Below are 13,160 nucleotides of genomic sequence, written 5' to 3'. Positions count from 1 at the left end.
CTATACTGCAAGTCCAGGGAGAGAGGTGGACCCCTGAGTAGCTTGCTGGGGTCAGAGACCCCAATGTGGAGTTTAAGGGGGCACCCTGGGGCCTATACTACAAGTCCAGGGAGAGTGGTGGACCCCTGGGTAGCTTGCTGGGGACAGAGGCCCCTAAGTGGAGGGCAAGGAGGCACCCTGGGGCCTTTACTAGAAGTCCAGGGACAGAGGTTGACCCCTGGGCAGCTTGCTGGGGTCAGAGGCCCCTAGGTGGAGGGCAAGGGGGCACCCTTGGGCCCACACTGCAAGTCCAGGGAGAGAGGTGGACCCCTGGGTAGCTTGCTGGGGTCAGAGACCCCTACGTGAAGGGCAAGGGGGCACCCTTGGGCCTATACTTCAAGTCCAGGAAGGAAGGTGGATTCTGGGTAGCCTGCTGGGGTCAGAGACCCTTAGGTGGAGGGCAAAGGGACACCCTGGGACCTATACTGCAAGTCCAGGGAGAGAGGTGGACCCCTGGGTAGCTTGTTGGGGTCAGAGGCCCCTAGGTGCAGGGCCAGGGGGCACCCTGGGGCCTATACTGCAAGTCCAGGGAGAGAGGTGGACACCTAGGTAGCTTGCCGGGGACACAGGCCCCTAGGTGGAGGGCAAGGGGGCACCCTGGAGCCTATACTGCAAGTCCAGGGACAGAGGTGGACCCCTGGGTAGCTTGCTGGGGACAGAGGCCCCTAGGTGGAGGGCAAGGAGACACCCTGGGGCCTTTACTGGAAGTCCAGGGACAGAGGTGGACCCCTGGGCAGCTTGCTAGGGTCAGAGGCCCCTAGGTAGAGGGCAAGGGGGCACCATTGGCCCACACTGCAAGTCCAGGGAGAGAGGTGGACCCCTGGGTAGCTTGCTGGGGTCAGAGGCCCCTAGGTGGAGGGCAAAGGGGCACCCTGGGGACTATACTGCAAGTCCAAGGAGAGAGGTGGACCCCTGGGTAGCTTGATGGGGTCAGAGACCTCTAGGTGGAGGGCAAAGGGGCACCCTGGGGCCTTTACTGCAAGTCTAAGGAGAGAGGTGGAACAATGGTTAGCTTGCTGGTGTCAGAGGCCCCTAGGTGGATGGCAAAGGGGCACCCTGGGGCCTATACTGTAAGACCAGGGAGAGAGGTGGACCCCTGGGTAGCTTGCTGGGGTCAGAGGCCCCTAGGTGGAGGGCAAAGGGGCACCCTGGGGCCTATACTGCAAGTCCAGGGAGAGAGGTGGACCCCTGGGTAGCTTGCTGGGGTCAGAGACCCCAATGTGGAGTGTAAGGGGTCACCCTGGGGCCTATACTGCAAGTCCAGAGAGAGAGGTGGACCCCTGGGTAGCTTGCTGGGGACAGAGGCCCCTAGGTGGAGGGCAAGGAGGCACCCAGGGGCCTTTACTGGAAGTCCAGGGACAGAGGTGGACCCCTGGGCAGCTTGCTGGGGTCAGAGGCCGCTAGGTGGAGGGCAAGGGGGCACCCTTGGGCCCACACTGCAAGTCCAGGGAGAGAGGTGGACCCCTGGGTAGCCTGCTGGGGTCAGAGGCCCCTAGGTCGAGGGCAAGGAGACACCCTGGGGCCTATACTGCAAATCCAGGGACAGAGGTGGACCCCTGGGTAGCTTGCTGGGGGCAGAGACCCCAATATGGAGTGCAAGGGATCACCTTGGGGCCTATACTGCAAATCCAGGGAGAGAGGTGGACCCCTGGGTAGCTTGCTGGGGTCAGGAACCCCTATGTGGAATGCAAGGGGCAACCCTGGGGTCTATACTGCAAGTCCAAGGAGAGAGGTGGACCCCTGGGTAGCTTGATGGGGTCAGAGACCTCTAGGTGGAGGGCAAAGGGGCACCCTGGGGCTTATACTGCAAGTCCAAGGAGAGAGGTGGAACAATGGGTAGATTGCTGGTGTTAGAGGCCCCTAGGTGAAGGGCAAAAAGGCACCCTGGGGCCTATACTGCAAGACCAGGGAGAGAGGTGGACCCCTGGGTAGCTTGCTGGGGTTAGAGGCCCCTAGGTGGAGGGCAATGGGGGCACCCTGGGGCCTATACTTCAAGTCCATAGAGAGAGGTGGACCCCTGTGTAGCTTGCTGGGGTCAGAGACCCCAATGTGGAGTTTAAGGGGGCACCCTGGGGCCTATACTGTAAGTCCAGGGAGAGAGGTGGACCCCTGGGTGGCTTGCTGGGGACAGAGGCCCCTAGGTGGAGGGCATGGAGGCACCCTGGGGCCTTTACTGGAAGTCCAGGGACAGAGGTGGACCCCTGGGCAGCTTGCTGGGGTCAGAGGCCACTAGGTGGAGGGCAAGGGGGCACCTTTGGGCCCACACTGCAAGTCCAGGGAGAGAGGTGGACCCCTGGGTAGCTTGCTGGGGTCAGAGACCCCTATGTGGAGTGCAAGGGGACTCCCTGGGGCCTATACTGCAAGTCCAGGGAGAGAGGTGGACTCCTGGGTAGGTTGCTGGGGTCAGAGACCCCTATGTGGAGTGCAAGGGGGCACCCTGGGGCTTATACTGCAAGTCCAGAGAGAGAGGTGGACTCCTGGGTAGGTTGCTGGGTTCAGAGACCCCTATGTGGAGTGCAAGGGGACTCCCTGGGGCCTATACTGCAAGTCCAGGGAGAGAGGTGGACCCCTGGGTAGCTTGCTGAGGTCAAAGGCCCCTAGGTCGAGGGCAAGGAGGCACTCTGGGGCCTATACTGCAAGTCCAGGGACAGAGGTGGACCACTGGGTAGCTTGCTGGGGTGAGAGGCCCCTAGGTGGAGGGCAAGGGGGCACCCTGGGGCCTATACTGCAAGTCCAGGGACAGAGGTGGACCCCTGGGTAACTTGCTGGGGTCAGAGGCCCCTAGGTGGAGGGCCAGGGGCCACCCTGGGGTATATACTGCAAGTCCAGGGACAGAGGTGGAGCACTGGGCAGCTTGCTGGGGAGAGAGGCCCCTAGGTGGAGGGCAAGGGGGCACCCTGGGGCCTTTACTGTAAGTCCAGGGACAGAGGTGGACCCCTGGGTAGCTTGCTGGGGTCAGGAACCCCTATGTGGAGTGCAAGGGGCTACCCTGGGGCCTATACTGCAAGTCTAAGGAGAGAGGTGGACTCCTGGGTAGCTTGATGGGGTCCGAGACTTCTAGGTGGAGGGCAAAGTAGCACCCTGGGGCCTATACTGCAAGTCCAAGGAGAGAGGTGGAACAATGGGTAGCTTGCTGGTGTTATAGGCCCCTAGGTGGAGGGCAAAGGGGCACTCTGGGACCTATACTGCAAGTCCAGGGAGAGAGGTTGACCCCTGGGTATCTTGCTGTGGTCAGAGGAACCTAGGTGCAGGGCAAGGGGGCACCCTGGGGCCTATACTGCAAGTCCAGGGAGAGAGGTGGACCCCTAGGTAGCTTGCCGGGGTCACAGGCCCCTAGGTGGAGGGCAAGGGGGCACCCTGGGGCCTATACTGCAAGTCCAGGGAGAGAGGTGAACCCCTGGATAGCTTGCTGGTGTCATAGACCCCAATGTGGAGTGCAAGGAGGCACCCTGGGGCCTTTACTGGAAGTCCAGGGACAGAGGTGGACCCCTGGGCAGCTTGCTGGGGTCAGAGGCCCCTAGGTGGAGGGCAAGGGGGCACCCTTGGGCCCACACTGCAAGTCCTGGGAGAGAGGTGGACCCCTGGGTAGCTTGCTGGGGTCAGAGGCCCCTTTATGGAGGGTAAGGGGGCACCTAGGGGGCCTATACTGCAAGTCCAGGGAGAGAGGTGGACCACTGGGTAGCTTGCTGGAGTCAGAGGCCCCTAAGTGGAGTGCAAGGACGCACCCTGGGGCCTATACTGCAAGTCCAGGGACAGAGGTGGACCACTGGTTAGCTTGCTGGGGTGAAAGGCCCCTAGGTGGAGGGCAAGGGGCACCCTGGGGCCTATACTCTAAGTACTGGGAGAGAGGTGGACCCCTGGGTAGCTTGCCAGGGTCAGAGGCCCCTAGGTGGAGGGCAAGGGGGCACCCTGGGGCCTATACTGCAAGTCCAGGGAGAGAGGTCGACCCCTGGGTAGCTTGCTGGAGTCAGAGGCCCCTAAGTGGAGTGCAAGGAGGCACCCTGGGGCCTATACTGCAAGTCCAGGGACAGAGGTACACCACTGGGTAGCTTGCTGGGGTCATAGACCCCTACATGAAGGGCAAGGGGGCACCCTTGGGCCTATACTGCAAGTCCAGGGAGAGAGGTGGACCCCTGGGTAGCTTGCTGGAGTCAGAGGCCCCTAAGTGGAGTGCAAGGAGGCACCCTGGGTACTATACTGCAAGTCCAGGGACAGAGGTGGACCACTGGTTAGCTTGCTGGGGTGAAAGGCCCCTAGGTGTAGGGCAAGGGGGCACCTTGGGGCCTATACTCTAAGTACTGGGAGAGAGGTGGACCCCTGGGTAGCTCGCCAGGGTCAGAGGCCCCTATATGGAGGGTAAGGGGGCACCTAGGGGGCCTATACTGCAAGTCCAGGGAGAAAGGTGGACCACTGGGTAGCTTGCTGGGGTCATAGACCCCTATAAGAAGGGCAAGGGGGCACCCTTGGGCCTATACTGCAAGTCCAGGGAGAGAGGTGGACGCCTGGGTAGCTTGCTGGAGTCAGAGGCCCCTAGGTGGAGTGCAAGGAGGCACCCTGGGGCCTATACTGCAAGTCCAGGGACAGAGGTAGACAACTGGTTAGCTTGCTGGGGTGAAAGGCCCCTAGGTGGAGGGCAAGGGGGCACCCTGGGGCCTATACTCTAAGTACTGGGAGAGAGGTGGACCCCTGGGTAGCTTGCCAGGGTCAGAGGCCCCTAGGTGGAGGGCAAGGGGGCACCCTGGGGCCTATACTGCAAGTCCAGGAAGAGAGGTCGACCCCTGGGTAGCTTGCTGGAGTCAGAGGCCCCTAAGTGGAGTGCAAGGAGGCACCCTGGGGCCTATACTGCAAGTCCAGGGACAGAGGTGGACCACTGGTTAGCTTGCTGGGGTGAAAGGCCCCTAGGTGGAGGGCAAGGGGGCACCCTGGGGCCTATATTCTAAGTACTGGGAGAGAGGTGGACCCCTTGGTAGCTTGCTGGGGACAGAGGCCCCTAGGTGGAGGGCAAGGGGGCACCCTGGGGCCTATACTGTAAGTCCAGGGACAGAGGTGGACCCCTGGGTAGCTTCCTAGGGTCAGAGGCCCCAATGTGGAGTGCAAGGGGGCGTCCTGGGGCCTATACTACAAGTCCAGGGAGAGAGGTGGACCCCTGGGTAGCTTGCTGGGAACAGAGGCCCCTACGTAGAGGGCACGGAGGCACCTTGGGGCCTTTACTGGAAGTCCAGGGACAGAGGTGGACCCCTGGGCAGCTTGCTGGGGTCAGAGGCTCCTAGGTGGAGGGCAAGGGGGCACCTTGAGGCTTATACTGCAAGTCCAGGGAGAGAGGTGGACCCCTGGGTAACTTGCTGGGGTCAGAGGCCCCTTGGTTAAGGGCAAGGGGGCACCCTGGGGCCTAAACTGCAAGTCCAGGGACAGAGGTGGACCCCTGGGTAACTTGCTGGGGTCAGAGGCCCCTAGGTGGAGGGCAATGGGGCAACCTGGGGACTAAACTGCAAGTCCAGGGACAGAGGTGGACCCCTGGGTAACTTGCTGGGGTCAGAGGCCCCTAGGTGGAGGGCCAGGGGCCACCAAGGGGCCTATACTGCAAGTCCAGGGACAGAGGTGGAGCACTTTAGTAGCTTGCTGGGGAGAGAGGCCCCTAGGTGGAGGGTAAGGGGGCACCCTGGGGCCTTTACTGCAAGTCCAGGGAGAGAGGTGGACCCTTGGGTAGCTTGATGGGGTCAGAGACCTCTAGGTGGAGGTCAAAGGAGCACCCTGGGGCCTATACTCTAAGTCCAAGGAGAGAGGTGGAACAATGGGTAGCTTGCTGGTGTTAGAGGTCCCTTGGTGGAGGGCAAAGGGGCTCCTGGGGCCTATTCTGCAAGACCTGGGAGAGAGGTATACCCCTGGGTAGCTTGCTGGGATCAGAGGCCCCTAGTTGGAGGGCAAGGAGGCACCCTGGAGCCTACACTGCAAGTCCAGGGACAGAGGTGGACCATTGGTTAGCTTGCTGGGGTGAGAGGCCCCTAGGTGGAGGGCAAGGGGGCACGCTGGGGCCTATACTGCAAGAACTGGGAGAGAGGTGGACCCCTGGGTAGCTTGCCAGGGTCAGAGGCCCCTAAGTTGAGGGCAAGGGTGCACCCTGGGGCCTATACTGTAAGTCCAGGGACAGAGGTGGACCCCTGGGTAGCTTGCTGGGGTCAGAGACCCCAATGTGGAGTGGAAGGGGGCACCCTGGGGCCTATACTACAAGTCCAGGGAGAGAGGTGGACCCCTGGGTAGCTTGCTGGGGACAGAGGCCCCTAAGTGGAGGGCAAGGGGGCACCATTGGCCCACACTGCAAGTCCAGGGAGAGAGGTGGACCCCTGGGTAGCTTGCTGGGGTCAGAGGCCCCTAGGTGGAGGGCAAGGGGGCACGCTGGGGCCTATACTGCAATTCCAGGGAGAGAGGTGGACTCCTGGGTAGGTTGCTTGGTTCAGAGACCCGTTTGTGTAGTGCAAGGGGGCTTCCTGGGGCCTATACTGCAAGTCCAGGGAGAGATGTGGACCCCTGGGTAGCTTGCTGGGTTCAGAGGCCCCTGGGTCGAGGACAAGGATCCACCCTGGGGCCTATACTGCAAGTCCAGGGACAGAGGTGGACCACTGGGTAGATTGCTGGGGTGAGAGGCCCCTAGGTGGAGGGCAAGTGGGCACCCTGGGGCCAATACTGCTAGTCCAGGGAGAGATGTGGACCCCTGAGTAGCTTGCTTTGGTCAGGGACCCCTAGGTGGAGGGCAAGGGGGCACCCTTGGGCCCGCACTGCAAGTCTAGGGAGAGAGGTGGACCCCTGGGTAGCTTGCTGGGGTCAGAGGCCCCTAGATGGAGCGCAAGAGGGCACCCTGGGGCCTAAACTGCAAGTCCAGGGACAGAGGTGACCCCTGGATAACTTGCTGGGGTCAGAGGCCCCTAGATGGAGGGCAAGGGGGCACCCTGGGGCCTAAACTGCAAGTCCAGAGACAGAGGAGGACACCTGGGTAACTTGCTGCGTTCAGAGGCCCCTGGGTGGAGGGCAAGGGGGCACCTTGGGGCCTATACTGCAAGTCCAGGGAGAGAGGTGGACACCTGGGTAGCTTGCTGGGGTCAGAGGCCCCTAGGTCGAGGGCAAGGAGACACCCTGGGGCCTATACTGCAAGTCCAGGGACAGAGGTGGACCACTGGGTAGCTTGCTGGGGTGAGAGGCCCCTAGGTGGAGTGCAAGGGGGCACACTGGGGCCTCTACTGGTAGTCCAGGGACAGATGTGGACCCCTGGGTAGCTTGTTGGTGTCAGAGGCCCCTAGGTGGAGGGCTAGGGGGTACCCTTGGGCCAGAAATGCAAGTCCAGGGAGAGAGGTGGACCCCTGGGTAGCTTGGCGGGGTCACAGGCCTCTAGGAGGAGGGCAAGGGGGCACCCTGGGGCATATACTGCAAGTTCAGGGAGAGAGGTGGACACCTGTGTAGCTTGCTGGGGTGAGAGACCCCAATATGGAGTGCAAGGGCGCACCCTGGGGCCTATACTGCAAGTTCAGGGAGAGAGGTGGACCCCTGGGTAGCTTGCTGGGGTCAGAGACCCCAAAGTGGACTGCAAGGGGGCACCCTGGGGCCTATGCTGCAAGTCCAGGGGGAGAGGTGGACCCCTGGGTAGCTTGCTGGGGTCAGAGACCCCAATATGGAGTGCAAGGGGGCACCCTGGGGCCTATACTGCAAGTCCAGGGAGAGAGGTGGACCCCTGGGTAGCTTGCTGGGGTCAGAGACCCCAATATGGAGTGCAAGGGGGCACCCTGGGGCCTATACTGCAAGTCCATGGAGAGAGGTGGACCCCTGGGTAGCTTGCTGGGGTCAGAGACCCCAATATGGAGTGCAAGGGGGCACCCTGGGGCCTATACTGCAAGTCCAGGGAGAGAGGTGGACCCCTGGGTAGCTTGCTGGGGTCAGAGACCCCAATATGGAGTGCAAGGGGGCACCCTGGGGCCTATACTGCAAGTCCAGGGAGAGAGGTGGACCCCTGGGTAGCTTGCTGGGGTCAGAGACCCCTAGGTGGAGGGCAAGGGGGCACCCTGGGGCCTATACTGCAAGCCCAGGGAGAGAAGTGGAACCCTGGGTAGCTTGCTTGGGTCAGAGACCCCTAGGTGGAGGGCAATGGGGCACCCTTGGGCCCGCACTGCAAGTCCAGGGAGAGAGGTGGACCCCTGGGTAGCTTGCTGGGGTCAGAGGCCCCTAGCTGGATGGCAATGGGGGCACCCTGGGGCCTATACTTCAAGTCCAGGGAGAGAGATGGACCCCTGTGTAGCTTGCTGGGGTCAGAGACCCCAATGTGGAGTTTAAGGGGGCACCCTTGGGCCCACACTGCAAGTACAGGGAGAGAGGATGACGACTGGGTAGCTTGCTGGGGTCAGAGGCCCCTAGGTGGAGGGCAAGGGGCCACCCTGGGGTCTATACTGCAATTCCAGGGAGAGAGGTGAACTCCTGGGATGGTTGCTGGGTTCAGAGACCTGTATGTGCAGTGCAAGGGGGCTTCCTGGGGCCTATACTGCAAGTCCAGGGAGAGAGGTGGACCCCTGGGTAGCTTGCTGGGGTCAGAGGCCCCTAGGTCGAGGGCAAGGAGGAACCCTGGGGCCTATACTGCAAGTCCAGGGACAGAGGTGGACCACTGGGTAGCTTATTGGGGTGAGAGGCCCCTAGGTGGAGGGCAAGGGGGCACCCTGGGGCCTATACTGCAAGTCCAGGAAGAGATATGGACCCCTGGGTAGCTTGCTGGGGTCAAAGGCCCCTAGGTGGAGAGCAAGGGGGCACCCTGGGGCCTATACTGCAAGTCCAGGGACAGAGGTGGACCCCTGGTTAACTTGCTGGGGTCAGAGGCCCCTAGGTGGTGGGCAAGGGGCCACCCTTGGACCCACACTGCAAGTCCAGGGAGAGAGGTGGACCCCTGGGTAGCTTGCTGGGGTCAGAGGCCCCTAGGTGGAGGGCAAGGGGGCACCCTGGGGCCTACACTGCAATTCCAGGGAGAGAGGTGGTCTCCTGGGTAGGTTGCTGGGTTCAGAGACCCCTAGGTGCAGGGCAAGGGGGCACCCTGGGTTCTATACTGCAAGTCCAGGAAGAGAGGTGGACCCCTAGGTAGCTTGCCGGGGTCACAGGCCCCTAGGTGGAGGGCAAGGGGGCACCCTGGGGACTATACTGCAAGTCTAGGGAGAGAGGTGGACCCCTGGGTAGCTTGCTGGGGTCAGAGACCCCAATATGGAGTGCAAGGGCACACCCTGGGGCCTATACTGCAAGTCCAGGGAGAGAGGTGGACCCCTGGGTAGCTTGCTGGGGACAGAGGCCCCTGGGTGGAGGGCAAGGAGGCACCCTGGGGCCTTTACTGGAAATCCAGTCAGAGAGGTGGACCCCTGGGCAGATTGCTGGGGTCAGAGGCCCCTAGGTGGACGGCAAGGGGGCAACCTGGGGCCTAAACTGCAAGTCCAGGGACAGAGGAGGACCCCTGGGTAACTTGCTGGGGTCATAGGCCCCTAGGTGGAGGGCCAGGGGCCACCCTGGGGCCTATACTGCAAGTCCAGGGACAGAGGTGGAGCACTGGGTAGCTTGCTGGGGAGAGAGGCCCCTAGGTGGAGGGCAAGGGGGCACCCTGGGGCCTATACTGCAAATCCAGGGAGAGAGGTGGACCCCTGGGTAGCTTGCTGGGGTCAGGAACCCCTATGTGGAGTGCAAGGGGCCACCCTGGGGCCTATACTGCAAGTCCAAGAAGAGAGGTGGACCCCTGGGTAGCTTGATGGGGTCAGAGACCTCTAGGTGGAGGGCAAAGGGGCACCCTGTTGCCTATACTGCAAGTCCAAGGAGAGAGGTGGAACAATGGGTAGCTTGCTGGTGTTAGAGGCCCCTAGGTGGAGGGCAAAGGGGCACCCTGGGGCCTATACTGCAAGTCCAGGGAGAGAGGTGGACTCCTGGGTAGGTTGTTGGGTTCAGAGACCCCTAGGTGGAGGGCAAGGGGGCACCCTGGGGCCTTTACTGCAAGTCCAGGGACAGAGGTGGACCCCTGGGTAACTTGCTGGGGTCAGAGGCCCCTAGGTGGTGGGCAAGGGGGCACCCTGGGGCCTAAACTGCAAGTCCAGGGACAGAGGTGGACCCCTGAATAACTTGCTGGGGTCAGAGGCCCCTAGGTGGAGGGCCAGGAGCCACCCTGGGGCCTATACTGCAAGTTCAGGGACAGAGGTGGAGCACTGGGTAGCTTGCTGGGGAGAGAGGCCCCTAGGTGGAGGGCAAGGGGGCACCCTGGGGCCTTTTCTGCAAGTCCAGGGAGAGAGGTGGACCCCTGGGTAGTTTGCTGGGGTCAGGTACCCCTATGTGGAGTGCAAGGGTCCACCCTGGGGTCTATACTGCAAGTCCAATGAGAGAGGTGGACTCCTGGGTAGCTTGATGGGGTCTGAGACCTCTAGGTGGAGGGCAAAGCAGCACCCTGGGGCCTATACTGCAAGTCCAAGGAGAGAGGTGGAACAATGGGTAGCTTGCTGGTGTTAGAGACCCTTAGGTGGAGGGCAAAGGGACACCCTGGGACCTATACTGCAAGTCCAGGGAGAGAGGTGGACCCCTGGGTAGCTGGTTGGGGTCAGAGGCCCCTAGGTGCAGGGCAAGGGGGCACCCTGGGGCCTATACTGCAAGTCCAGGGAGAGAGGTGGACACCTAGGTATTTTGCCGGGGTCATAGGCCCCTAGGTGGAGGGCAAGGGGGCACCCTGGAGCCTATACTGCAAGTCCAGGGACAGAGGTTGACCCCTGGGTAGCTTGCTGGGGTCAGAGGCCCCTATGTGGAAGGTAAGGGGGCACCTTGGGGCCCATACTGCAAGTCCAGGAAGAGAGGTGGACACCTAGGTAGCTTGCCGGGGTCACAGGCCCCTAGGTGGAGGGCAAGGGGGCACCCTGGAGCCTTTACTGCATGTCCAGGGAGATAGGTGGACCCCTGGGTAGCTTGCTGGGGTCAGAGGCCCCTATGTGGAGGGTAAGGGGGCACCTTGGGGCCCATACTGCAAGTCCAGGGAGAGAGGTGGACCACTGGGTAGCTTGCTGGGTTCAGAGATCCCTATGTGAAGGGCAAGGGGGCACCCTTGGGCCTATACTGCAAGTCCAGGGAGGAATGTAGACTCTGGGTAGCTTGCTGGGTTCAGAGGCCCCTAGGTGGAGGGCAAGGGGGCACCCTGGGGCCTATACTGCAAGTCCAGGGAAAGAGGTGGACCCCTGAGTAGCTTGTTGGGGTCAGAGGCCCTTAGGTGGAGGGCAAGGCAGCACCCTGGGGCCTATACTGCAAGTCCAGGAAATGAGGTGGACCCCTGGGTAGCTTGCTGGGGTCAGAGGCCCCTAGGTGGAAGGCCAGGGGCCACCCTGGGGCCTATACTGCAAGTCCAGGGACAGAGGTGGAGCACTGGGTAGCTAGCTGGGGAGAGAGGACCCTAGGTGGAGTGCAAGGGGGCACCCTGGGGCCCACACTGCAAGTACAGGGAGAGAGGATGACCACTGTGTAGCTTGCTGGGGTCAGAGACCCCAATGTGGAGTGCAAGGGGGCACCCTGGGGCCTATACTGCAAGTCCAGGGAGAGAGGTGGACCCCTGGGTAGCTTGCTGGGGACAGAGGCCCCTAGGTGGAGGGCAAGGAGGCACCCTGGGGCCTTTACTGGAAGTCCAGGGACAGAGGTGGACCCCTGGGCAGCTTGCTGGGGTCAGAGGCCCCTAGGTGGAGGGAAAGGGGGCACCCTTGGGCCCACACTGCAAGTCCAGGGAGAGAGGTGGACCCCTGGGTAGCTTGCTGGGGTCAGAGACCCCTACGTGAAGGGCAAGGGGGCACCCTTGGGCCTATACTTCAAGTCCAGGGAGGAAGGTGGATTCTGGGTAGCCTGCTGGGGTCAGAGACCCCTAGGTGGAGGGCAAGGGGGCACCCTTGGGCCCACACTGCAAGTCCAGGGAGAGAGGTGGACCCCTGGGTAGCTTGCTGGGGTCAGAGACCCCTACGTGAAGGGCAAGGGGGCACCCTTGGGCCTATACTTCAAGTCCAGGGAGGAAGGTGGATTCTGGGTAGCTTGCTGGGTTCAGAGGCCCCTAGGTGAAGGGCAAGAGGGCACCTTGGGGCCTATACTGCAAGTCCAGGGAGAGAGGTGGACCCGTGGGTAGCTTGCTGGGGGCAGAGACCCCAATATGGAGTGCAAGGGGGAACCCTGGGGCCTATACTGCAAATCCAGGGAGAGAGGTGGACCCCTGGGTAGCTTGCTGGGGTCAGGAACCCCTATGTGGAGTGCAAGGGGCCACCCTGGGGTCTATACTGCAAGTCCAAGGAGAGAGGTGGACTCCTGGGTAGCTTGATGGGGTCAGAGACCTCTAGGTGGAGGGCAAAGGGGCACCCTGGGGCTTATACTGCAAGTCCAAGGAGTGAGGTGGAACAATGGGTAGCTTGCTGGTGTTAGAGGCCCCTAGGTGGAGGGCAAAAAGGGACCCTGAGGCCTATACTGCAAGACCAGGGAGAGAGGTGGACCCCTGGGTAGCTTGCTGGGGTTAGAGGCCCCTAGGTGGAGGGCAATGGGGGCAACTTGGGGCCTATACTTCAAGTCCAGAGAGAGAGGTGGACACCTGTGTAGATTGCTGGGGTCAGAGACCCCAATGTGGAGTTTAAGGGGGCACCCTGGGGCCTATACTGTAAGTCCAGGGACAGAGGTGGACCCCTGGGTGGCTTGCTGGGGACAGAGGCCCCTAGGTGGAGGGCAAGGAGGCAAACTGGGGCCTTTACTGGAAGTCCAGGGACAGAGGTGGACCCCTGGGCAGCTTGCTGGGGTCAGAGGCCGCTAGGTGGAGGGCAAGGGGGCACCTTTGGGCCCACACTGCAAGTCCAGGGAGAGAGGTGGACCCCTGGGTAGCTTGCTGGGGAGAGAGGCCCCTAGGTGGAGGGCAAGGGGGCACCCTGGGGCCTATACTGCAAATCCAAGGAGAGAGGTGGACCCCTGGGTAGCTTGCTGGGGTCAGGAACCCCTATGTGGAGTGCAAGGGGCCACCCTGGGGCCTATATGCAAGTCCAAAAAAGAGAGGTGGACCCCTGGGTAGCTTGATGGGGTCAGAGACCTCTAGGTGGAGGGCAAAGGGGCACCCTGTTGCCTATACT

The sequence above is a fragment of the Danio rerio genome, chromosome 4 (genome assembly GCF_052040795.2).
Source record: "Danio rerio strain M-AB ecotype USA chromosome 4, GRCz13ab, whole genome shotgun sequence".
NCBI lineage: Eukaryota > Metazoa > Chordata > Actinopteri > Cypriniformes > Danionidae > Danio > Danio rerio.
The sequence above is the reverse complement of the archived record's forward strand: the minus strand, read 5'-3'. Positions refer to the sequence as shown.